Source organism: Mustela erminea, chromosome 4 (genome assembly GCF_009829155.1).
Source record: "Mustela erminea isolate mMusErm1 chromosome 4, mMusErm1.Pri, whole genome shotgun sequence".
NCBI classification, from domain to species: Eukaryota; Metazoa; Chordata; class Mammalia; order Carnivora; family Mustelidae; genus Mustela; species Mustela erminea.
Genome location: NC_045617.1, coordinates 20810918 through 20837319, shown reverse-complemented (window position 1 = coordinate 20837319; position 26402 = coordinate 20810918). Strand labels below are relative to the sequence as shown.

Below are 26402 nucleotides of genomic sequence, written 5' to 3'. Positions count from 1 at the left end.
TGGAGGTGTACAGATGCAAAAAGACGTGGTCATACCACCAGCTAGTGGCAGGTATATGAGCCCTCATCTCATACCTTACAATATATCACACACGGGAGAAAAGGGAAACCAATGCTTAGTGACATTAGCTATTCATAGTGACACTATGTTAGGTGGCTGCACATACTTTTATCTGAGCTCCAACCTTACAATAATCCTATGAGCTGGGCTCAAAGAACTTAGGCACTTTTCCTCAAGTCCTAACAGCTAGGAATGGGAGAAGTTGGGGGTCCACATCCAGTGTGATTACAAAGCCCGTTCTTCCTTCTAGCCAGGACTGCCTAAGCATTTCAGGATAAAGGAAGCTGAGGAACTAGTTAACTTAAGGGACAGGTACCTTTTGAGAGCTTTAATTTCTGTTCAGGGCAGAGTGAAAGGAGATTAGTATAACAGTATGAACATCAGGGTCACATGGGCCCCAAGACTCAATCAGAATTTTGGAAATCAGTGGGAAAGGTGGTTACTAGAAACTTCTTAGTTTCCTTGTGTAACTATAGTTTTGCAATTTGTGGGGACCCTGGAGGATTCTGGTGGTGGCTTTCCTATCTCTGAGCAGCTTCCTCCTGCAGAGTAGGCTAACGCTAGAAGGGCAGGTTGGGTAATTCCAATGTCAACCATGCTTGGGCCACTGGGACACACAGGGTTCTCTACAGGAGTGGGAAGGGGCCTGCTGGCTATACCTTCAGCAATGAAACACCCTCGGGAATCCCTTGAACAGAGTATCTTTGCCTCCAACCATTGCTCCCAACATAGCACAGGTTGCTCAGCAGTTCCTGGCCAGGCCAAGTCAAGGTAGGGCCTGTGTTACACAAAGGAATGCTGTGGGCTGCTCTATTTCTGATGTAGTATAAAAGAAATGGACTCTGTCTTCCCATGAAAAGGAAAGGCTTCAACATGCAGGTTGAATATACATAAAATGTTCCTTTGGGTAAATGATGGAATCCCACCCAAGGGCCAGAACTGGAAAAGAGGACCACCCATCATTATATGGAGCTCTAGATTTCCAGGAGCTGCAATGGGCGGGGGCAGGGGTATGGGAGGTAGCTCCCGAGCTGTCAGCTCACTGGCACCACCCCCAAGAGGCTCTGTTCCTGCAGGGGTTTTCAGAGTGCTCTCGGACCTCACCAGTCAATGTCAGTTAGGTACACCTCCAAGCGATTTCTATCCCTGGCCTGACATTTCTAAAATTAAAATTCAACCAAGTCTCTACTCTGTTTCTTTGCGAAGACATGAATAGGATGGGTAATAACTGAAAATAGCTTGTGTGTTTTGTCCACTGTTCGATGGGTAAGACAAAGTGTGCTTCTGTTGGAATTCCCCTTCAACATTTTATTGTGAAAAACTGCAAATATATAGTTTTAATACTTTTACATTATCTACCTAGTTCTAACATTAACATTATACTGTATTTTCTTTAGCATACAGCTACCCATCTCCCCAGACTGTAACACTTTCATATCTGCACATTTAGTAAGTTTATACTGAACATGCACCTAGCTTCTAACATTAACATTATACCACATTTGCTTTATCATATAGTGATCCCTCTACCCAAACTAAAACTTATCTATGCATTTTTTTTTATGGCCCTTATTCCCCTAAGGTGTGGCTTGGGGGAAAAGCAACGGCTTTCGGACACGTCTGGCCGTGAACCCCTGCTCGAGCACTTACTCGCTGGGAGGCTGCACAGGTTTGGTTTCTTAGCGCTTCAGGTTCCACAGTTATAAAATGTGGGGAAAAATGCCTTGGGGTATTGTGAGGATTAAATGCCATATGGTGGGGGAAACACCTGTACGGACACGGAACCATGTTTTAGTTCAGAGACAATGCATGAGCAGCGCCTGCGCTCTCTATCTTTTTTCTATGAAACAAAACTGCAGAGTCAAAAAACAGTAACAATAATCCAGGTACAGATGAAACAAGAATGGCAGAATGTGGGTAACTGTGGGAGCTCGCTGAAGGATTCATGGCGGGGGTTGGCCTATTAGGCTACACTGTTTACTTCCTATAAATTCAAAATTTTCCATAATAGAACAAACTATTTTTTTCAAAGATTTTATTCATTTATTTGAACAGACAGAGATCACAAGTAGGCAGAGAGAGAGGAAGGGAAACAGGCTCCCTGGCGAGCAGAGAGCCCGATGCAGGGCTCAATCCCAGGACCCTGGGATCATGACCTGAGCCGAGGGCAGAGGCCCTAACCCACTGAGCCACCCAGGTGCCCCAGAACAAAATATTTTAAAAAATGAACTCATCATTGGAATTTATCAGGAGAAAAAAGGGGGGGGCATCCTATATTGGAAAAACTTAATAAGAAACCTCTGAGAAAGTAATAAGGAAACGATGACACGGCGGTTAATAGTACAGGTTTAGGGAGGCCCTGGGTCATCTCACTCTCACGGATGGGAGGAGAAGCAGAAGCAAAGGGCTTCGGGATTTTGTAGACGCTCCCCAGGTGACTTGGTTCACTAAGGGGTGAGAACCTTCGTCCTGGCAGAGAAGTGTGAAACCACACTTTCCAGCAGATTATTGGTGAGAATAAATACTTAGCATAATGCAACACTTGTGGCTCCAGCTAACCTGCAGGCAGACGATGGCTTGAGGAGCCTCTGATCTAGCAGAATAAGAACTATTCGTAACCCAGCAGCCTCCCTCTGTAAGTCAGGGGTGTGTTAAGGAAGGACCATACCAAGGGTCTAAACTGGTAGAGCTGAGGACTTCCTTAGCAGCTTTCAGAATCGGGGACCTGGAGAAATCTGGAGGAACCAAGCAAAACACCCATGGACAGTGTTTAGCAGAGAAGTAAAAGGAAAGACTTCATTTCTTTCTTTTAAAACAAAAATGTCCCCCTCCTGTTCTCGTACCCTGATCGCTTCCCTTCCCTGCTGTGGGTCAATGTCTTTCCCCTTCACTGGCAGCCAGGTGCCAGGAGGGGCTGCGAGGGCACTGCTCTGCTCAGGAGACGGTGTGTGTCTCCCGGAGCCCTCGCAGTGGCAGCGGAGGGCTCTGAGGAGCAAAGGCAGCTCTACTGGGCCTGCCGGGCAGGGCTCCCACAGGTGAGCGACAAAGCCATCTGCTGCTCTGTGGGCTTTCTGCATGACCGTGGCAAAGAAGGAAGCTAGTAACAGAGCACACAGGGGCATGCGCGCGCACGCACACTCACTCAGAGGAGCTGGCAGTATTTTTATATGCGTGTGTTATTGCCTGAATAGTGTCTCCCCCAAATTCATATACTGAAGCTCTAACCCCCACTATCACAATATTTGGAGACAGGTCTTTTAAGGAGGTAGTTAAGGCTCGATGAGGTCCTAGGCTAATAGGTCTGCCCTTGTGACAAGAGGAAGTGATATCAGGGCTGCATCGGTACAGAGAGGCCACGTGAGGACACAGTGGGAAGGTGGCCACCCGCAGGCCTCCTTGCAGACAAGAGAAGCTTGACCAGGGGAGGCCTCTCTGAGCACCTGTGCTGAGAGAGAGACACAGTGCCGGATGAAGAAGGGATTTTTCCAGCCTGAGGGCCTGGGAAGAAAGGGCATTTAGGATGAGCCTCGCTCGTGGCAGACTCTAAGAGATGGGAAGAAAGCATCCTGGAGGAGGAGAGTGAGTGTCCGAGGCCCACTGAGGGTACAGAGGTGGCTTGCTTTGGTCGTGGGATGACTATTAAGTGTAAGGGCAGATGTGGTAGAAAGGTAGATCAGACAGGAACGGTGAAGGGTCTTGAACATCAGGTTACGACGTTTCTTTCTCAGAGGCTAATGGGAACCCTGAAAAGTTTTTCAACAAGAGGATGACAAAAATTGATATATATGCTAACAAGGGCAGAGTAAAGAGGCTGGACATGGCATAAGCATTTAATAGTGCCAGGCATCACTTGAGCACTACATGTTATCTCCCGTGATGCTCGACTCCCACTTCAGAAAGTAGGAAGGCGAGGTTCACAGAGGTGAAGTGACTTGCCCAAGACCCCACAGCTCATCTGCAGTGGAGAGCTCAGATTTCAACTCTATGTCCAGCACCAAAGTGAATGCCCTGTCCATCCCGTCGTTTATAACCCTAAACCCAGTTCCCATGGCTTCATCTACTTTCCCTGCAACCAGAATGGCTACTTAATGGAACACACACTGGAAGGCACATTTTGTTTAGGCTTCAGAAATGGGAAGAACAGCAGCAAACACTTCCAGTGCACAGGGTACCTCCGGAAATCTTATTCAGCTTTCTAAAAAAGGCAGTAAGGGAGCTAGTTCTTGTCCTCCCGTGTCACAACAAAAAGCTACAAATGTTCCTGTTATGCTCCGCGGTATCAAAGTAACCAATGATGGTAATTTGCATAGAGGCTGCAAAAATGTGTAGGGAGAGCAGTTGACACCCTGCGCTGAGAATATTTTTTTCAATGCAGTGTCAACAGCTCCTCTCACATACTCTTTGCCCCTCAACTCCTGAAAGAGCAGCCAGTACCCAGGAAAACACAATGCTGTGTCCCGGATCTGCTGGAAGGACAGACTTGGTAAGGGATGCCATGATCATTTCTTTTTGGCTCAGTAGCTCATCCAAAACCTTAGCTATATCGAACAGTGAAAAAGAATAAAACACTGGGTTAGCAAGAAGAGTTAGCGTTCTTGAAATATAAAAGTCAAATCACACAGTGACACACACCATCAGGAACTACTTAAATATTCTTAAATGCACTCTCCTTCAAGGGCAAATATTTTTAGTGTTCAGGAAGCCATACTTACAGAGGTAACTTGGGTGCTATTTTGAAAATTACACACTACTATTATTATCCCAAGACGCAGTGGTGTATAACAGTTTGTCGGGGGCGAGGCAAACTACTGAAGGCATCAATTCAGTTCAGCACACCTACTGGGTGGCGTGCCTACTGTGTCAGGCACTGGGACAAGATAGAGCAGGACAGACAAACTGGAGACTACGAAAGCTTGTGGAAATCACTTTAAAAAACAACTGATGACATAATGGCTTTTTTAAAAAATTAACTTTGGAACCAAATAACCAAATTTTGAGAGCCGTTCCTTTGTAAAACAGGCGTAATATTTTCCAGTTCCTTGCCTAATCATGCCCCAGGACTCATGTTCTGCGGCTTCTCTCTGAAATTTTCCCAAGACTGCCTACCCCATTCTATCTTCAAGAAGGCAGGGGGGTAGAGCTGGGAATGTGTGTGTGCGTGCGTGGGTGTGTATTTGTTGGGGGTCTTTTTTTCCTTTTTTGCTCTATAGACATACTCATATTACACTTTCCATTTTGCATCCTCATTGGTGAATACTGGTCTCACCCATAAAACAAAACCTTCGTCAAAGTACTGGGTCTCAATGTACCTCTGTTTTCCCAAGGCAGAAACAATGCCTAGCACTGCTTCTTAAATGTTTACTGAATGAATGAATGCTTGTTTTGACTGTGAGCTTTATCTCAGAGTCTAGTTTGGTAGTCAAAATATTCTCCATGGTGGGTGTCAACAATTTCAAAAATCTCAATGCATGCATATAAATATACTTCGGGATATTAAGTTTGATAAGGTATAATTTACACGTGGCAAAGCTGCCCCTGAATTTGACAAATGGACACAACTGACTAAGCATGGGTGGTTCTTAATATACTGGTTTGGGTCCCTGTCCCCAGGGCTTCTGACAGTGAGGCCTGGGACCAAGGTTTTTAACATCTCTTCACGTGATCCAGGTAAGAATTCTTGAAGTAGATGAAGCTCTGCCTTTCCATTCCATTCTAGATTTCCTTTCCTTTCCTCAGTCCCTCATCCATCCCTCTCAGTCAACTATGAAGATTGAAGATGAGGGCGCCTGGGTGGCTCAGTGGGTTAAGCTCCTGCCTTCGGCTCAGGTCATGATCTCAGGGTCCTGGGATTGAGCCCCGCATCGGACTCTCTGCTCAGCAGGGAGCCTGCTTCCCCCCCCCCCCTCTCTGCCTGCCTCTCTGCCTACTTGTGATCTCTCTCTGTCTAATAAATTAAAAAAAAAAAAAAAAAGATTGAAGATGAAACTGAAACATTTCTAAACCGAGGCAACTCAGCTGATTTCTGGTTATAGAGCAGAAATACAGCTAGTAAATGATATTTTGAAATGAACACAAGATATCCGCTTAAAGAAATAAAAATGCCTTTGAATCAGAGTGAATAAAAGGGCTGTGATTTAAATGGGGACTGAGGGGCGCCTGGGTGACTCAGTGGGTTAAGCCTCTGCCTTCAGCTCAGGTCAAGATCCCAGGGTCCTGGGATGGAGTCCCACATCGGCTTCTCTGCTCAGAAGGGAGCCTGCTTCCTCCCCCCCCCCCCGCCCCCGCCGTCTGTCTCTCTGCCTACTTGTGATCTGTCAAATAAATAAATAAAATCTTTTAAAAAAATGGGGACTGAGTACTGATGTAGGAAAGGGTTGGGGGGAGGTGATAGAAAAAAACCTGCCCTTATAAAATACATCGTTTTGATTCCAAATGCAACCTTACACCTAAAGATTCAAGGGCCCTGTGAATAGGAGAGATTGACACAAGGTCAAAATCTAAGGAATACAGAGTTGAAGGAAAATAGGGGAAACTCATTTCTCTGGTTTGATGGAGTCATCCTTCAATGACCGGAAGAGGCCAGAGGATGAGAAAAAGGCATTATCCTTTCTATCCTTTATTTAATGGAGATTATTGGAAGATGTGGAGTCTGGCCTCTAATTAGGAATATGGGACAATCTTTACCCTATTCAAATTTCTGTTTTCACAGTTCAGCGTTTCCATTTGGGTAAAGTCCATCATAACAAACTCCAGGGACCTGTCACCCTTCTTCTGTCACCCCCCCCCCCCACTCCAGGACTGTATGATAATCTAATACTTTAAGCGACAGGGTCAATGGCCAGGAGACTTGACATTTAGTGGAAATGGAATCTGACCTTTATTAATGTTTCATTGTGAATAATGTTCTTGGTTTCACTGTGAATAATGCTCAAAGTGGGACTGATGTATTGACTAGTATTTCACTAATTAAAAAAAAAAAAAGAAAAGAAGAAGAAGAAACCATCATGAATCAAAACAAAGGTACACCTGGTGTAAAAACAGCTAAAAAGTATATAATGCTTACTTGTTCTGCTGAGGTCCTGGGAGACTACAAGTCTGCACGAATTTTAAGAATCCATTGATTAGAATGGGTCTTTCAGTAAAGATGAATTAAAAAAAAAAAATCACCCTGGGTTTGCAAAATGCCACGGAGTTACCCCCTCAGAGAAAGGACATCATGGAAAGTGCTGTGGAGACATTTGGAAGTGTGCTTTACACTGTCATTTACAAGGCCGGGGATGTGGGTCTCACCAGCTGCCAGAACTGGAAGAAAATGCTGAGTTGGCCGTTATGGCCAAACCCAGCATCTCCCTGTAATTAGACTTAGCTGGGGGAAAAAGTGGCACAAAGAGGATAGAAATATGTGGCCTCAGACTGGTGGGGAGGACAAGAAAGCTGATTAAGTTTCTCTCAAGAGAGTCAATTAAAGAATCTTGCTGGGTGTGTGCAGCCCAAAGAAGTAGCCAGGAGCCACATAGAATGCTTCAAATGTGCCCTGTCTCAACTGAGATGTGCCGTTAGGTGTTACATACACACTGAGATTTCTAAGACTGCCCACAAATATTTCAATAATTTTTTTTTTAATTTGACAGAGAGAGAGGTCACAAGTAGGCAGAGAGGCAGGTAGAGCACAGGGAGAAGGGGAAGCAGGCTCCCTGCCAAGCAGAGAGCCTGAGGTGGGGCTCAATCCCAGGACCCTGAGATCATGACCTGAGCTGAAGGCAGAGGCTTAACCTACTGAGCCACCCAGGCGCCCCTTACTAATTTTTAATATGGATTGGTGCTATAATAATTTAGCTATACCTTAGGGCTATAGGGCTATATCTTTAGCTATATCTTAGGTTAAAGTGTATTATTAAAATTCATTTTACCTATTTCTTTTTTACTTTAATTTAACATGGCTTCTGGCAAATTTTAAGTTATACATGCACTTTGCCTTCTATTTCTATTGGGCAGCATGGATTCAGACCTTCATTTCTTCGCTTGTTAAATGTTCCTGGCGGTGGGAAGCTGGGTCATGGCGGGTTAGCATGGGAAGAAACACCGTGTGTGTCTGTGGGACGAGTGTTACGCTGGGGTAAGGCAGTATGGTTTGTACTTGCTGACGAAAAACTTTAACTTCAGGAAATGTGAGGAGGAATCACAAGAGACCCAAGCTAATTAGGTCTGACCTAGGCCCGACTCAATGTGCCGGTGCCTCAGGTTGTTAATCTGTAAAATGGGAGGGTAGGACTAAACTCCTGCAGGATGGAGTAAGACCAGAGAGGGCCTCTACCTGCAATTGTTTCCCCGTTACTCCAAACTCAAGGATAATTTCTCCTACAAATGATTAGCGTTAACTAATTGGTCATTGGCCTTGGCCAACACACTGTGACAACTGAGGCCCATTCTGAGGAGCCCTACTATTGATCTGTGTTAGCTCTGTTCCAGTTCTCCTCATGGGAACAACGCACAGTTCCTTCCGTGGCACGTTACTACAGTTAAACACACACAAAGAACGAGGATGAGGCGGGTGAAACAGAGAGGCTTCATCTCCTTGGTAAGGACTCAGAGAACAATTATAATATTTTTTTGAAGACTTTATTTGAGAAAAAGAGAGTGGGAGAGAGAGAGCACAAGCAGGAAGGATGGACAGAGGCAGAGGGAGAAGCAGACTCTTCTCTGAGCAGGGAGCCCACCTCGGGACTCGATCCTGGGGCCCTGAGATCATGACCTGAGCCGGAGGAAGGCGCTTAATCGACAGAACCACTAAACCGAGAGGTGCCCCTCAGACAACAATTTCAAACAGAAAAATCCTACAGATGATATTCAGAGGGAAATGTGTTTGTTTTCGTTCAAAGCCACAGATGAAATATCCACTACTGTGCTATTAACCTACTCATTAATACGAGGATTTGTAATAATATATCAGTTAAAGAACACATCTATAAAACCCAAGTTTCCCCCTCTTCAAAAAGCAAACACCCCCCAAATCAAATTTCAAGAATGTGAATCTTTGTTTAAAAGAGTATGTGAAACGCAAGCCAAGAATTCCATTTTAAACAAAGCCTTGGCTGACGAGAGGAGTCCGCCAGCCGCAGTGCAGGTGCTGAAACCTGCCGGTTCTGCTGACGAGTGTCAGAATATATAAATGAGCTCCCGACACTGAAAACCTGGGAGGGTTAGAATACAGATCAAGACTTCTGATAGTACTGGGCCCGCAGCTGTCTGCGACCCCGGAGCACATGCACCTTGCGTTTCTCTAGTGGTATAGCCCCCTCCTGGCTGACTCTGCCTTGTTTCACAGACCTGGGCATTCATCTAGGGCAGGAACTGTAGGTGCAAGGCACCGACAGGGCTGGGAATCAGAGGGAACACGGCAAAGTAGAAAATCCCTGACAGATCCTGCTTGACCTCGGCTCCACCAGAGGAGCCCGGAGACCCTGAACGAGTCCCTTTGCTCACTAACCTGAGCTGGTGTGTGTGGGAAAAAGTGAAAAATGTTCGATAGTTAAGGAGCCTTTGTGGTACTCTGGCATGAGGTAAACAGCTTTGTTAAAGTTACTCCTTCTTATCTAAAGACAAGCATTATCTATTATCACAGCAAAACCTAGCTGGCCACCAGGGAAGTGGCTAATCATCACTGTAAAAACATGAAGGCCTAGATCATTCCCTATAAAGAACCGAGGAAGAGAAAGCAAAGGGTAAAAAGTATCGGACACTACCCCAGTGTAGCAAGCGATCCAGGTAGGGATTACCCATTGCTGCTCAAAGCACGGGACGAAAGGCAGGAGGGTGGCAAGATGTTCACAAAGGATCCCCGGAGCAGCCCACAGATGCCTCACTGACTCCCGGTGTATCTGGGCATAGGGAAGGTCTGGTTACCACCGCGCCCGAGAGCGCGAACTGAACTCTGTGGATGGCGGCACAAGTTGACATTGTACGCCTCCTGTTGTGATGTAACATCAAACACGCATTACCATCTATGAACTATTAAAACAAAAAAAAGTTTAACCCGCATCTAATACCAAGCCTCTCAATCTAACAATTTTCAGGAAGAGAGAAGGAGTAAGTTGACCAACACTATGAAGAGACAGGCAAGGCCAGAACTCAAGACGTTCTATACCACATGCAGCCTGGATAATGGGGGAGGTCTGACTATGGACCAGATGCTAGACAGTATCATGGAAGCACTGTAAACTTCTTAGGTGTAAGAGTGTTGTGGTTATGTAGAAGAATCCATGTTCTTAGGAGATACACAATGAAATATTTGAGGTAAAGTGCCAAGATGTTTGCAACTTTCAAATATGGCACAGCAAAAATTTATATAATGTATGTCATATATATTACATGCAATACATAGAAATACATATGTATAAATAATTGGAAGAAGGAATAAAGAAAACAAATATGGAAAATTCAGAACAATTAGTGAATCTAGGTAAAGAGCATGTAGGTGTTGGTTTTATCATTCTCCTAAACTAGTGGCTTTGTTAAGAATAAAAAGATGGGGGGCGCCTGGGTGGCTCAGTGGATTAAAGCCTCTGCCTTTGGCTCAGGTAATGATCCCAGGGTCCTGGGATCGAACCCCACACTCTCTGCTCAGCAGGGAGCCTGCTTCCCTTTCTCTCTCTGCCTGCCTCTCTGCCTACTTGTGATATCTCTCTGTCAAATAAATAAATAAAATCTTAAAAAAAAAAAAAGTTGGGAAAGAAACTAGAAGAGAGATAAAAGAAAAAAATAATAGGAAAGAAAAAATAATGTAATATCACTACCTCCTCTTTTCATAATCCTCTCGACATTTTTATTCAGGTCAGCTTCACTGTGTGCTTCGTTCAATATGGTTACATTTTTACCATTTTAATAAATTCCATATGTGCTCATTCAAACTGAAGTAGCCACTGTTTTGGCTGCTTTGTTAGCCAACATCAAAATCAAACTTCAAAAAACCTCTAAGAGCAGGCTCTTGAAGTGCAGCAGGTAGGTAACAAAGCCTAAGATATCACATCAAAAACTCCTGAAATTGACACCCAATTCCCTATCTAGATGGTTTTTAAGCCAGTAAGACTGGATCAAAGGCTCCAGGCGGAGCATCCTTTTGGGCTGTGATCCTTTCCCAAGATGGCGCTCTTTTGACCAGTGCTAGGCCCTGATAGGAGACTGACAGGTACAGGGTACTGGTCAACCTGGGCCACTGAGGTTTCAGAAAGGCTGTTTCCACACAGAGTATGCTGTGGCTGTGTTCTGGTGCAGAGTAGCAATGGCACAACCCAAAGAACAATCATTCAGAATTCGATTTTTAATGCAGTGAGAGCTCCCAGTGAAGCAGGAATTCATTCTATGATGCCTTTAACAGGGAGGGGGCCATAAAGGGCCTGGATTAGATAGCATAGATACAAGTACAGTTCAACTGCACAAGTTAGCCCTACAAATTCAGAGCAGCGTTACTGAGTTAGGGTGCAACCAACACCATGCCGGGGACAGCTCTTCACTGGGCAGGACTGTGGGAGACACTGTAGGACATTTACCCTCCCTACCTGACTCCCCATGCCAACTGCATGCCAACGCTCCTCCAGTCTTTGAGAGGAGGACAACACATAAACCCCAGGACACCTGGGTGGCCCAGTTGTCGGGCCTCTGCCTTCAGCCCAGGTCATGATCCCAGCATCCTGGGATCAAGTCCCGCATCGGGCTCTTTGCTCGGCGGGAAGCCTGCTTCTCCTTCTTCCACTGCCCCTGCTCGTGTCCCCTCTCTCGCTGTCTCTCTCTCTTTGTTAAATAAATAAATAAATAAAAATCTTTAAAAACAAAAACAAAAACCCCATAACTCCCAAATGCCTCCTAAGGCATAGGCTAAACACTCGGAGTCGCAGATTTTATCTGGGGATCATACCTGTTCCACCGCCTAAGAAGTGATTTGGGAGGAGCGAGTATGCGGCAGCTCCTTATAAGCTTCTGTTAGCTCTACAAATGATATCGCGAGACCCATTTACACAGGCAGCCGTATAGTTAGAGGCAGGGCTCTAGAGTTGGTCCCCATACCTGTATCCCAGGTGGGATTTATGACACAGTGGCAGCTGTCCAGCATGTACTAGAATACGCAACAGTTACTTATTCTGAAAGTGTTTCCTCTCCATAAGTGGGAAATGCTGGTTTTACTGCACCCACGCTACAGTGTAAATTTTCGGCAGATCCATGGACTACTGGAGTAGACAAGAAGGACACTGTCTCAAAGCAGCTTCAAAGAGTCTGGCTAGGATGGCCCCACACTAACCTGGAATGAGGAGGACGCTTCCCTCAGTGAGCGAGGAATAAACTCAAGGATCAAGAGAACGAGGTAACAATATGGTGCTCTACCCTCCCACGCACAGCAGAGCAAGGAGCATCACGCACAGTTCTGACCTTCAAAATGGCTGATCTGTTCTTTGCATTTTTCAGCCATGCTTATGGAAGAGAATCTTAGAGACTGGGCAGTGGTGCATATTAGTATGGACAAGAGCCACCAGGAGAGTGGCGTGAAGAACACACCTGCCACAGGGGTTTGGATTCTAGCCATCTGGACTGGGCCCGGGGACCCACACTCTGAAATTCTCTCTCTGGGTGATCCAGGCACAGGCTGCCGCCTCTGGGAGAACAGGGACACCTCTCCAGAGACTTCTACCGTTAGGAAGCTTTGCTTTAACCCTCCCTCCCAAAACTCCCTCATGGAAGATTCTTGCTCTCATTTTATTGCTTCTGTGACTTAGAATTTAGGTGAAAGTGCTTCTCTGCCCTCAGGTGTGGTTGGTTTTTTGGGTTAAAAAATTGTTCTTACCCGCCCACCTGCCACACACATTGTGTAAGCGAAAAGTGAGTTTATTTTGTTGATCTAATTTCTCCTTTATCATTTGCTGTCAAATGAGGATTAGGAAATGCTGACTGGGCAGAAAGTTCCAACCCTTCTGCTGAAGAAGGCCAAAGGCCTCAGGTATTAGCAGAGAAGTGGAGGAGGCCACCAAAGGCAGAGCTGGGGAAAGGCACGAGTCTTGAAGAGCAAATGTGCAAACAGATACCCACTCTAGGTTGTCAGCTGAGATAAAAGGGCAATGAGGTGGCCCACAACAATTCCTTGGGGGCTGGAGAGAGGCAGTGCTGGCAAATCAGGAAGCAATAAATGTGTAGCTTTTCTATCATTTCTTACATTAAATATTCAGCATCATCCAATGCTGCTTACTATTCAGCCTTGGAACATTTCTCCAAATTCTATTCATCTTTTAAATTTTTTAAAAAAATTTTATTTATTTATTTGACAGAGATCACAAGTAGGCAGAGAGGCAGACAGAGACAGAGAGTGGGGAAGCAGGCTCCCCACTGAGCAGGGAGCCCGATGCGGGGCTCAATCCCAGAACCCTTGGATCATGACCTAAGCCGAAGGCAGAGGCTTTAACACACTGAGCCACCCAGGCGCCCCAAATTCTATTCATCTTAAACACAGCAGACTGATAATGTAAAGGCCCTAAGTCTCTGGACTTGGCCTTCTGAAATGAGATCTTTTATCCTTTTCTTCTCCATGTTTCCAGAACGCATTTTCATAGCATACTTACAAAGGGAAAGATTATCAGAAAAAGAAAAATGTTTGGTAGTAAACTAGGAAAGAATATTATACCAAAGGTTTTGGTAGGAAAATATTTATGGCCACAAACACAAGCCACACCCTTTCTGGGAAGATATTACTGGCCTTGAAGCTGGGTTAGTGGATCCCAAAATATACCTCACAAAAAGCACAGTTACCCTCCCAAAATAAGCCCTATAATTAAAGTCTTTTCAAGTGGATTGTCCTATATCACAACTTGACATATGTTGCTTTAATCTCCCTGCTTCAGCAAATGTAGCCGTCTTTGGGCTATAGAAGCTCTCAACAACTTACATTTAAACCAGACTGTGGTGTCACTAGGAAATTGATGCAAATAAACAGCACTGTGTACCAAAATACCCAGTCTCAATCATCTGTAATGAGATCTCCCTCCTCCCTAAGCACATTTTCATCACAACAGAATCACTGCCCTTGATTCAAAAGGAAGGACTAGCCCAGATTGAAATGCCATTTCATCTCAGAGACCATTGAAAGGCAGGCACTTCTGAAGAAGCCGGGGCTGAAATTAAAATTGGAGACAACCTCCTTTGTGTGAACGTGGGGGTCATGTTGTGAGAGTCTCATTTTTAGTTGACAATCATCAGCGTAAGTCTTCAGACGCCCAACGGTCTGTCTGAATTCATTTAAATCAGTTCTCGTTTGGAGTTAGCGGTGGTGTAAGAGAGAGAGCCTCTTACAAGACCTTTCAGGCCTATGATTCTCTGACCAAACTTCTTTATGTTTTCTAGTTATATATTTACATATAATTAGATGTTAAACTATGTAAAATTTTAAACCTTCAAAATAAGTACTTCCGATATTTGAATTTTTTTATTACTTCCATATCAGGTTTCTCGGTGTCAGCATCACTGATACCTTGGGCCTGATCATTGTGGGTGGGGGTGCTGTCCTGTGCCCTGTAGGACAGTTAGCTGCACCCACAGCCTCCACCCACTAGGTGTCAGTACACACATCCCCCCACCACCCCCAGCTGTGACAACCAAAAATGTCTTCAGACATTGCCAAATGTCCTTTGGGAGAACAAAATTAACTCGGGTTGAGAACCACAGTTCTCTCTCTATATATATTTATGTATTTATATATCTCACCGTGACATGGCTGGGGAGGAGGTGGAATCTAGATTTTTTTAAGGCACTCACAAGTTTACGTTTTAAGAATTTTAAACTTCCTATGATTCATAATAAATTGTTAGGATCTGTGACACAGTGCTACCTTGAAAGATTTATAAACAGCACCACTCCTGTCTTCAACAAAGGGTGGCAAGGCCTGGCCTCATTTCAGTCAAGACACTTAAGAGAGAATGGTTTTGCTGTCACCCTATCTCTTGGACGGCTATCCTCCCTCCTTTGAGGAGTTCCATTCTTGGACTGTTAAGAAATCCTTCACAATCTATTACCAGGCACTCAGTACTGACTGCAAAGGAAGAGGATTATGGTTGGTAGCTATTGACATTTTCCATAGAAGCAATGGCTCTCTGTACTGCTCATGGACCAGATCACCTTAGGGGCAGCGTTTCTAATGCTGGAGAGGCAGGGTGGAGAGGGAGAGGGACATAACATCAGGACGCAAACAGTACAAGGATGGAACATGATTAAGTTGAGCCCAGAGAAGAGATGATGAATGATGGAGAGGTCTTCAAACACCTGAAGAGCTGGTTTGTGAGAGAGTGGGTAGACTTTTCTCTGTCTGCTTAGAACGTGACTACAAGCATAGTTGGCAGTAAGTACTTATCATAGGCCTTCTAGGTGCCAGGCACTGTCTAGGCACTGGGACCAGAGGAAGGAAGAAGACCAAGTTGCCGGCTCACGGAGCACATACCATTCAGCGTAAGGACTAGATTGCTTTCCTCCCCTCTCTCTCTCCCTTCTTTCTTCCCACTTTCTTTTTAACAATTTGAGCTAAATATCCAGGTATTTGTCTAACTGCTTGGTTTTTTATTTTTCCTATTTTAAAACTGAGATTTAATTAACAGCAAAATTCACCCTTTTATCATAGAACTCTATGAATTTTCATGAAAGACAGTTGTATAAATATGGCCACAGATCCAAGATCCAGAACGATGTCGTCACCCCCTAAACTCTTCCTGTGTCCCTTAACTGCTTTCTTTACTTGGAGCACACTGCTTTACGTAGTAGCAAGCTCCTCATCTCTGAGAGAACTCGGACTCCCCTGTCACAGCTTCCGTAGAAGAGACCTTGTTTTGGCCGGTGGGAGAATGGGCCAGACAAGCCCTGAGGCCATGGCCGTCTCTTCGATTCTATGAAACTGGAGGGGTCCACCTAGGGACACCAATCTTAAACACCAGCCCATCTGCAGTGAGTGAACTGGTTGATTCCTTCCAACCACAGATAAAAGCCCTTACCCAGAGCCAAATTTTTTTAGTCAAAGCTCAAAAGTTTCAGCCCAAGAACTGGACCTCTGCGAAGGGTACCTAGTAAGCACAGATGAAAACAATCAGAAGAAAGGTTTGGAAACGAAAGCCTAAATATGGTAACGGCTCCCAACTCCTCTTTTCCTTCTCATTATTTTTGTTAAAAGTAACATTCACTTCAAAACTGAACAAAACTCAGACAAATGTAACTGCACTTGCCTGCAGAGGTGGCAGGAAGGGAAGTTAAATTTGCCAAGCTTCTCTAAGAATGGGTAAACAGGAGGCGAGAAGATGACAAATGTCTTGGGGTTGCCACAGAGTGTTATGGAGTGGACTCTGGAGGACGGTCTGTGGTGATTGGCTGTGACATCCCTTGGGACAGTAAAGGTGGTGTGCCACCCCAGTGGCCCTCCTGCTGGGAGATGTACACCTTTGGGTGAGTTGACTTCAGTGATAAATGCCCAGTTTCCAGACAAGGCTGTTCTGTTTTCAAGAATAACTGCTTTATTGAGCCACTCTTATGCCCCAGCACCACCTCGCTCAGTTTACTCTTGTGACAACCGTATGAAGTGGATAACATTATGGATAACATTACAAGCCTCATTTTACAGACGTGGAAACTGAGGCTCAGAGAGTGATGTACCAACCAGTTAGCACTGAACTTAAATTTTAGCCCAGGTTGCCTGACCCTGAAGACTGTTCTTCTTACTACTGCTAGCAAGGTATTCTGGGTGGTTGCCGAACTTAATGTCCTTGGTGTCTTGGGCCACTGTCATTGGTGGAACTGACTCCCACACATGACGGGGCTCTCGATTCCCTTCTGTTTCCCATTCCCCAAACAGCTAACTGCCCATTTCTCATTTCAACAGACAGGCTGGAAGGATTTCTCTGCGGGGGAGACTTTCTGTCGCTGTTGTTACCCTACTGGTCTGCCCTTCATTACTCTTACATTCCGTGGCTTACTTACTTAGACCATCAGGTAACTCTCAAGGGTATTCTTTACCCTGCGTCCAGAAGCTTCCCTAAACCTAGACTTATTGAACCTTAGACAACCCCCAATTTCTTAATAACATCAGCAACGGCAAGAAAAAATGTCATACTGTCAACAAGTACGACTGAATGTCATCTAATTATAAAATCCCATTTTGTCTAAGTTAAGTACAGATTTAAAAGATGCATGAAGTGAGGCAATGGCTACCCTTTGGGGCACCATCTTATGACAAAAAGTATTAGAATTAAATGCAGCAACACTTACCAAAATTTCCCCCAACTATCACAAACTTTATATACACCGCATGTCTTCTTCTACAGTTGCTGGACTGGTCCTGAAAAACAAACCACGACAAAAGGAAAAAAATACATCGCTGAACGGAAGTCATTTGCTTCTGGAAACCCCGTAGTCTTCCTCATTTGGGACCCTCATCCACGTACCAAAGTCTTACTGCCAGATTCTTCTCTGTTTTTCCCAGATGGAAACAATTTGTAAGTTAACAAATAAATAAAACTCTGGAGGATGAAATAAACCAGAAGTTTTGCTCTTACTTTATTTGAATTTCTAGCCCTTTAAAATAATTGAAGACAAAACAATGCAAAAATATCTAAAAGTGAACTCATAGACATTTTCCCCAAACCAATTCTTTTCCCTACTTCTTTCAATAACACACTCTCTTTTCCCTTGCTGACTGTGAGACCCTCACCTTTCATTTCTGGAGTTCTTTTTTTTATCTGTAAAACAGGGATTATTGCACTGACCTCCCAGGGTGGTTATGGAGATTAAATGAGATAAATTTAATAACATATAAATGTCACAGAGCAAGGCTTAAAACAGCATCTGGCATGTCGTAAACACTTAGTGCATGCAAGGAGCTATTATCTGTCTCCTAATCAGCCAGGCCTGAAAACAAACCCGGCCTGGCCTTCCTCACCTCCTCGGTAAACGAGGGCCCCAGCCTGCCCTTCTAGTCCTGCGGGTGTGCTGGAACTCAGCGCCTCTCTCCGTCTTCTCATTACACCAGCGGGCACAGCTCCTTGAAGAAACCGGTTCCCTAACCCCCGGTTTCTTCCCTTCCAATCCTGTTCTCGTGGTTCTGGAAGGCATTCTTCCTAAACACAGCTTAAAGCCTTGTGGAAACACCTTCCACTGTTTCCCGTGGCCTACAAATTTACGTGTGAAGTTACATTAGCCTGGGACTCCAGCTCCCTCTGCTCTATCCCACAGCTTCCCACCGGAAGCTGTAGTGTCCCGTCACCTGTCCTGCCTGCGCCCATGGGCAGCACGCCAGTTCCTTCCCCGAGTGTCTCTGTCTCCGAATTGCGGGTAGGAGGCCTAGCCACTTTCTGAGGCTCTTTGTCTTTTTTGTCCCATAGCAGTCTAGAGACATGTTTCTCAGAATAATGTTTTTAAATGCTTGAAATTAATGCAACAAATGAACAGGATTCAAAAGAAGTATATTGATAGTTATCAAAATATATAACAAAATTATGATGTCTTTCTATTCATATTTAAATAAGTTCCATCAAAAGTCTAAAAATTACTGTAATTTGAAGTACTGTTGGGCATAAATGATATTTTAGGATATCTATAACCAAAATGTAATATGAAAATACCCTTAATTTCTATTGGTGGAAAAAACCTAATGCTACTTTGTAATAGAAGGAAATATTAGATTTTGGTTAAGGGTTCGTGAAAACAATTTCCCCCCCATCCAAGTTCACAGAGCCCTGAAATCCATGCATGGACTCAGGTTATGAGCTCCTGCTTTTAGGCCTGGCCTAACTCTCCTCTTCTTCTTGAGTCTGCTCACCCTTCCTTCCTTCTCTCTAGAGAGAGAGAGAGAGAGAGAGTGAGCATGAGCAGAGGTGAAGGGAGGGGCAGAGGGAGAGGGAGAAGCAAGCTCTCTGCTGAGCAAAGAGCCCAATGCGGGGCTTGATCCCAAAAGCCTGGGATCATAACTTGAGCTGAAGGCAGATGCTTGACTGACTAGGCCACCCAGGTGCCCCTCCCTGAGCCCTTTCTACCTTAATTTTCCCAATGGCTATGATCTTACCCCTCGTTTTCTCTTTTCAAAAATTATGTTTCACTTGATATAGATATTTGAAATACACTTACTGTATCCTGCTTTTTAGGCTGTTAAGGGAAGGTGCTGTTTTTTGATTCCTCCCGTGGCTAATAGCATTTTGCCTCACAGCACACACAGGCCGGAAGGCATGTGGTGGGCACTGTTTGAATCAATCAGTGAGTCTAAGGGCTTTCTTGCCGGCCCCCCCCCCCCCAGATCACCTATTATGACTATGATTTCACCTCTCTTTGGCAGGCTGTAAGGTCCTAAATATGTAGACAGGACTCCTAAACACTCCATGTTTTGAGTATAAATTACTGAAGTTAGGCAACAAAGTGTTCTCTTCTTTCACTTCTCTTTAGAGTATGGACACGCAGCTGGGGCTGCTGACTGACGTGTCCCGGGAACAGACCAGTGGTCCAGTCACGCCGTCACACTGGGGTTCCTGCATGATGCGGGCACAGTTCCTGCCTTCACGGAGCACTGAGTCCAGCAGCTTTCCCCACCTGGTAGAGAGGAGCTGGGAATCTCTCAACCTTTCACGGGTTTTGCAAAGATGAGAAATATCTGGTTGATTTCCTAAGTAGGGGCACCTTGGTGACCTATGTAGGCAAGGCCAGTGAAGACTTGCTCTGGCTTCCCATTTGTCTTATGGATGTGAGCCTGTGGTTCCCGTAGATCGGGAACTGAAATGTCATCTTCACTCCTAAGTGACACCGTCCTTGCATATGATGTCAGAGATTAAAATCCCACCAAAGAGACTGTCTCAGGAAGGTCTACTTAACATCTGGCTGCGTGCTTCACTCTGAGCCTCACTGGGTCTACGATAGACCTGCCCCGGGACGGACACCGGTCCTTTGGTCTCAGCAGCTTTCCCCCTAAACAGCTGCAGCCCAGGACTCCTGGGTATCTTTTATTAAGAAAACTTCAAAAATAACAGAATAGGGGGTGTCTGGCTAGTTCAGTCGGAAGAGCATGTGATTCTTGATATCAGGGTCATGGATTTGAGCCCCAGGTGGGTGTAGAGGTCACTTAAATAAGTAAACTTACCAAAAAACCCCCACAAAATAGTTCTTCCTTTTCAAATGGTGAGAGCATAATGATTTTCTCCCCTGATAATCACTCATAAAGGCACTGTGACCATTTGCTTTGGCATAAATCCACCACTGGCAGCATTTTCCATGCTCAACATCGTATCAAGTGACTCTGAGGACAGTAGGGGTGTCCTCTCTCTCCCCGAGAACCAAGACAGATGACACATTCACTCAGATCAAAGGCTGGGCTTGGCACACGCTTTTTAAACTTATGGACATTTACATCCATCTCATTTGAATTTGTTCTTTTCGAGACACACTAGATATGTGATATTAAATAAAAATAACTGAATGATAATGAGGAGGGCAACATGACTGTTGAATTTTTGTTTCAAGAATTACAACATATACATCCTCATAAATAATAAGGTACTGATAGGCAGTCCCACAAAACACATTGCCCTGCACGAACTTTTTGTTTCTACTACATAGACCCTGTGCAGCTCCTGGTTTAATGTGTCGACATTCTCATTACCACTGGGAACAAATACCTCTAATACAGTCCTCGCATGCATGGGTCAATCATTCCTTCGCCCTTCTTCCTAACAGACCCCTATGTGCCTTCAGCCACCGTGCCTCAGGGGTAGGTGACAGCACTCCCAGCTGCTGGGTGGGGACCCGAAGGGCCCAAGGCTTTGTGGTGTGCCACCCAGCAGAATCAGCACCAGCGGGAAGCTTCTGAGAAATGTCAGCTCTGAGGCCCTAGCCCAAACCTACCGAATCAGACACTATTTTACAAGATCCCCAGGTGATCTGTGTGTCCACAGGGTTTCAAATGCACTGATCTAAGGGGAAGACATTCCTCTTGAAAGTGATTGATTCAAGATTAGGCATGTGACTCAATTCAGGCCAGCATGATGTGAAGAATGTTTTTGCTGGGAACTTCTCATTCTGAGACAACCCCCCCCCCCGGCCCCGCTGAATGTTGTGCGGGACAGGATGCCGAGGACTTCTGTAGCTACCTTGCTCCAGTCTAATGATAAAGCTGGCTCAGAGAGGAGGGTAAAGACAAAAAGCCCCACTGAAGTGAAGTTGGGGTGACTCCATCAGGTCAATCCTGAAGTCTATGGAACCAGTGGAGCTCCAGTAAACTTCTTATTGCTCAGGCCTCCTTTTGGGTTTTCAACTATCTGCCACTGGAAAGCATCTTTCCAGCAAATCAGCGCCCAGTAAAGCATTATAAAAAGAATAGAACCCCTAGACTTTGGGCTCAGCCACATGCTGAAGAGTCCAGACAAGTCAGTGCATTGAGAGACTAGAACAACAGTTTAGAGACTTATTTTGTGCGGGGAACTGACCCAGGAGGATTTCTGGTTCTGACAACCTTTGTTTGCTTTGCGCATTTCCAAAAGCTTTCTAAATCAGCCAGTTTAAGTGATCAACCAGGAGAAGTGCTGAACACTTTCCAAAATGTTTTAACCAGAGTGGTCAGCAGTTGCTTTCCCCAGAAGCCACATGGATGTCATTTCCTGTAAAGACAATGGGGGACTAATTGCTCAGCCTCAGACTCCAGTAGGGAAGGCAACCTGTGACATGTAATTACTGGCAGGGTAAATAAGGAAAAGCTTGAGGATCTCAGAATCTGCTTCTGGATCTACTCCAATAACTCGGGGAAAAGTTAAAAAAAAAAGAAAAAAAAAAAAAAGCACCAGCTGGTCTAGGAAAAGATTTGAGGGGCTCGCAACTTAGGTAGTCATCTATAGCATTTTTACATACCCTGGTATTTATAAAAGACCTTCCCAAGGAGACCAAATAGAGCTGCTCTTGTAGAAAACCACATATAGGACTCTGGTGTAATTTTGCTTCATATACGGGAGTGATGTAGTCAAGGAGGCTGGGCGTCTAATTGGACATTATCTCTTCTGTGTGTTATAGCTTCTTAGCCACAACAGGATATTTTGAGGACAGGTTTGCTGTGTTGGCTTGATGAAGAAGGTGCTTTCAGTTTCTATAATGGAGTGAAATTAGTTGGTTCTTCACAGAATGTTCTTAGGTTCTATCACCTCAGGTCTTCTTTTCTCTTGAAACCTTTTTGCTTTCTCTTCCCTGGTACCTTTTATGCTTCCAAAGCTCCAACCATCACCCCTTGTCATGAGTTTCAAACCACACCCCTAAATCTATTACCCATGCTCCCAGTTCCTCTGCGGCCTCCTAGACATAACACACTCTGAAAGTGGGGACTTCATTTTGGTCGCTGCTATATTATCAATGCTTAGCACAGTGGCTGGCGCTGTCTGTTGAAGGAATCAGTGAAAGCCCTCACGCAGAGTCTTAGGACCACTCACAGAAGTTCTTGCTATCACCTCCTAACTGGCCTCTCTGACTTTGGCCTCTCTTTTTCCCATCTATTGACATGCATGAAAGCTCTGAATTACATCTCTGATCATGTCACTCCTAGAATGTCCCAGCTGGGAATGACTTATCAGTCCAGCCCTGTGATTTCCAGGTGAGACCCCAGTCCCACAGATATCGGGAGACTAGACTGTGGTCTTACGAATAGTGGGTGGTAGAGACAGGATTCTAACCCAGTGGTTCTTGCTACCATGCCATTGACAAGTTGGAAATCTTCAATGGTCTTTCAGTAGAACCCACTGCAGGGGTAAGAATGTAGGAGTCACTTAAAATATATTTGTTAATTGACTGGAAAAATGAATGGGTCACTTTTGTATGAACCAACGGATTTCAGTTTTTCTTAAAGTGGAATACTCTTTAAAGAAAGACGATTCCCCAGTAACAGAATGGCGAAGAGAAGAGCTGCTCTGGACCTCTGCCCTGCAGTGTTTCTGAACCAGCTCCTAGGAGCCTCAGGGCTTGGTGGCATTGCAAACAAATAAATAAAAACAATCAAACAAAAAAACAATGACTTACATAAACTCAAACTCTTCAGCTTTGTTCCCAAAGCTCCCCACTATTATTCCAAACCCACCTCAACCTTATCTTCCATTTCTTCTTCCTCCTTCATGCCCAGTCTTACCAAAGCACTTGTTGTTCTGGCACTTGCCCCTCCCCCGGGCCTTCATGTGCCCTGTTTCTTCCCTCTTAGGTGCTCTTACGTCCACCTGCAAGAATGGAGAACCAACCAGTCCCTCTGGTCCAACTCTAATATAAACCCCTCCCTGAAGTTCTTGCCCAATTTCTTCCACTGGAATTAATCTCATTCTACTTGTACTTCTACTACAGAACTTACCATACCATCTGCTTCAAGGGAAAGAGTCAGCTCCTTGAGGGCAGGAACCGCCTCTAAATTTATCTTTGAACCACTAGCACCTTGCTTGATCCAATGCCTTGCACAGAAGAGGTACTTCTAGTCATCTTGTTGCATTTAAAGGGCATTATCCTGTTTGGTCCACCTCTGTAACCAAATTACATAAATTCTGTAATGGGGATTCCAAGTCTCCCTCTAGATAATACAGGCTGATGATAAAGCCAGCACACACTTGTGTGGAGCCCACTTGCTAAGAAACAGCTGTGGGAGTCTTTGCTGAGTTTTATTTTCAAAAGCAAGAAATGTGGGGGCAGTGGGGACAGGGAGAGTGACCCTCCCTCCCCTCCACAGCTCTCCCGTGGCTATGGCTGTTCTGCACAGCATGAGGCACAAGCCGGGCAGCTTGTGCACAAAGGTAACAATAGATTTAAAATACAGTCCTGATCCTTCCACGCTACCATATTCTCTGCGAGTCTAAAGTCAATTGTCTGAAAAATTAAAGCGTTCCAAATGGTGGGATAATGCATTAAACAAGCTAGCGCACAAAGCCCAAACACAAGGGAGGAGGATGGGAACCAGAAAACACTGGTTCCCTAGGAAACCAAGCCCACTTCATGACGGACTGTGGCCTTCGTTCCTCTTGGGGGAAGAGAGGGGTGCTCTGAGAAGGTACCACTGACCCATCTGCTTCCCCTGCCTGCAAGGCCCTGTTTCTTTTGGCTTCACTCCCACAAGTTCGGGAGACTTGAGCAAGGCCTGGTTGTTGCTTGTTTTATTATTTGCTGCAGGGGGAGTAAAGAGCAGAAGAAAAGAGGAGGAAGCCAGCCAGACAGAAAAAGAGATGAGCAAAGAAGGCACTTGGCCAGAGAAAGAAATTACTGACCACACAGTGAGAGGGCAGGACAGCAGAACTACAAGAGGCCATTTCAGGGAGTTAGATTCTCCCTGTGAGCAGGGCACCACCAAACCAGCAGATGAGTTTGTCCTCAGCAACCCAAGAGGCCAGCTCTGAAGTCAGACTAGAGAGGTATACAGGGTTCCCTGTCACAGATGGTTGGACTGAATCATGCAAAGGGATGCTGGAGGGGTTGGATGGGGCTTTAGGGCACCCCCTCGCCCCTGGTAGCTCCCATCAGGCCCAAGCAGAAGTAGTAACGATATAATTTCTAATAATAAGAATAAATTATTAAGTTTAAACATTTGGGCTGAAGACGCCCAGTTTATTTGGGGAAGAAATCAATGCCACTGGAATAACTAATTAGTTGACTGTCAGAAGGAAAAATAAAGATTCTATTCTATAAGACTCATGAGAATGAAGTACAGATTTATAATAATCATGTCTTTTCTTAAATGAGTTAAAGAATGAACAATGAGGTTCTATCAGGTGATCACATCACTTATGTATCAGGTAAAGAGAAAAGAGAAACTTTTTATAGTACATTTTTAGTACGTTTTTGACTTGTCCTTGTAAGTGAAGTTATTTCTAGGAATCTACAGTCCAGGGTCTGAACAGAAACACTGCTTTGCTATGATGCAGGTGCAGTTTCTGGACAAATCCCTGAGCTATCTTCCAATCTGCATACTACTCCCAAGACCCTTTGAACAGACATTCTGCCCTGGCTCCTGGGAAGGCCTGTGGAAAGCACATGGTATCACAACACTGCCAAGATCCAGGGTAATAATGATGTGTGCAGAGCCCCTGGGGTGTGTAGGCTGGCTACCATATTAGAATCCCAGAATCCTAAGGAAATGTTAAAGAATATCCAGTCCGGTAGTTTTAATGCCCTTTTTAAAATATAAGAACCTTGTGAATTCATACACATGTGTCACATTTTCAAGGTTTATACTAAACGTCAATATATTAACTGAAAGTAGATATGACAGTCCTGGTTCAAGGCGGGAAAGGACTCAAAATGCTACCACCTGGGCCATCCTCCTGGCCCACTTGGCACTTCTGGGGAGCCCTGATGTTCTAAGAACACTGACCATCTAGATCTAGTCCCTGCCCCCACCCTGGATCTGCATCTTGTCTTCATTTCTTCCAGCCCAAGCACAGCCTCCCCATGTAGCACTGTGGGTGACCAAACAGCACCTTTCTTCTATCAAGGGCCTATTTTTGCCTACCCCCAAGGGCTCCACATTACGAATGATTTCACCTCTCATAAAAATTGCATTCCTGAAGCAATAACTAGTTTATTTGCCTAGTGAGACCTCAACTTAAAGGTCTCACTTAAAGCTTAGCCCTGCTGTACTTGCTTAACTTGAGAAAATTCCTTAATAACATAAAGTAGAAGCCCAGTAGAAGCTTTTCTTCTCTTCTCTGCCTCCTATTTCTTCAAACAATCTCCATCAAAGAAATATCAAATACCTAGGAATAAGTCCAACAAAGAATAAGTCCAACACGAAACACTGAGAGAAATTAAAGACCTAAATAATAGAGGTTCATGCATGTAGAAGGAATGGAAGTCTCACTATTTTTAAGATGTCAGTTCTCCCCGGGTGCCTGGCAGGCTCAGCTGGAAGAGTGTGTGACTCTTGATCTCAGGGTCATGAGTTTGAGCCCCATGTTGGATGTAGAGATTATTATTTTTTTTGGTAAAATATTACACAATTTTTTATTATGAAATGAGAAAAATCTCATTTGTTACATTATAGAGATTACTTATATGAAAATAAAACTTGAAAAAAAAGATGTCAGTTTTCCCCTAAATTGCATCTTCAATTTCAAAAAAAATTTTTTTTTCCTGGTGCAAACTGACAAGCAGATTCAAAAACTTACATGGGAACGTAAAATGTCGGGAGCCAAGATAATTCTGAAGAACAACAACAAGGCTGGAAGACTTACTCTTATCAGATTCAAAATTCATTATAAAATAATAGTAATTTAGGGGCGCCTGGGTGGCTCAGTGGGTTAAAGCCTCTGCCTTCGGCTCAGGTCATGATCCCAGGGTCCTGGGATCGA

General features: G+C 44.7%; 1 protein-coding gene across 7 annotated transcripts in view; it reads right to left on the bottom strand.

Annotated features, from left to right (window-relative positions):
- FYN (FYN proto-oncogene, Src family tyrosine kinase) overlaps window positions 1–26402 on the bottom strand; it is a 207592-nt gene that overhangs the window by 97497 nt on the left and 83693 nt on the right. For 6 of the 7 annotated variants that reach the window (XM_032337998.1, XM_032337997.1, XM_032338005.1 and 3 more), the window contains one exon: window positions 17338–17407. The gene's annotated coding sequence lies outside the window, so the exon portion shown is untranslated. Of the gene's footprint in view, window positions 1–17337; window positions 17408–23209; window positions 23295–26402 lie in introns of those variants that run through there. The other variant, XM_032338000.1, reaches the window with a different exon arrangement.